We start from the raw sequence: 344 nt of genomic DNA, 5'->3' as shown, positions 1-344 counted from the left end.
GATTAATTTTAGGTATTTCCAAATTATATTTATATTTCCAGATCTAACTCTTCTCATAAATTTGTTGCACCTAATTTTGCAAAGTGTGTGCATTTCTATCCATGAGTTTGAACATTCACTTCAAGAAACATTTCAAAAGTGTTGGAAGAATAAGGAAAGACATCAGTAAACTTGATCCATGTCTTTTTATATACCCTCAGGTACCCCCTCTTGCAAACCAGCTTAGACACGATTTCTCCTAGTTTCTTAAAACTTTCATTTAGTTCTTAAGATCTGAGCCTTAACTATTAATATCTTTCCTATGAAACTTCAGTTTAAGTTAAAGGTCTTTTTAGAAGAAAATG

This window comes from Falco punctatus (assembly GCF_963210335.1).
Source record: "Falco punctatus genome assembly, chromosome: 2".
Lineage (NCBI taxonomy): Eukaryota > Metazoa > Chordata > Aves > Falconiformes > Falconidae > Falco > Falco punctatus.
The sequence above is the reverse complement of the archived record's forward strand: the minus strand, read 5'-3'. Positions refer to the sequence as shown.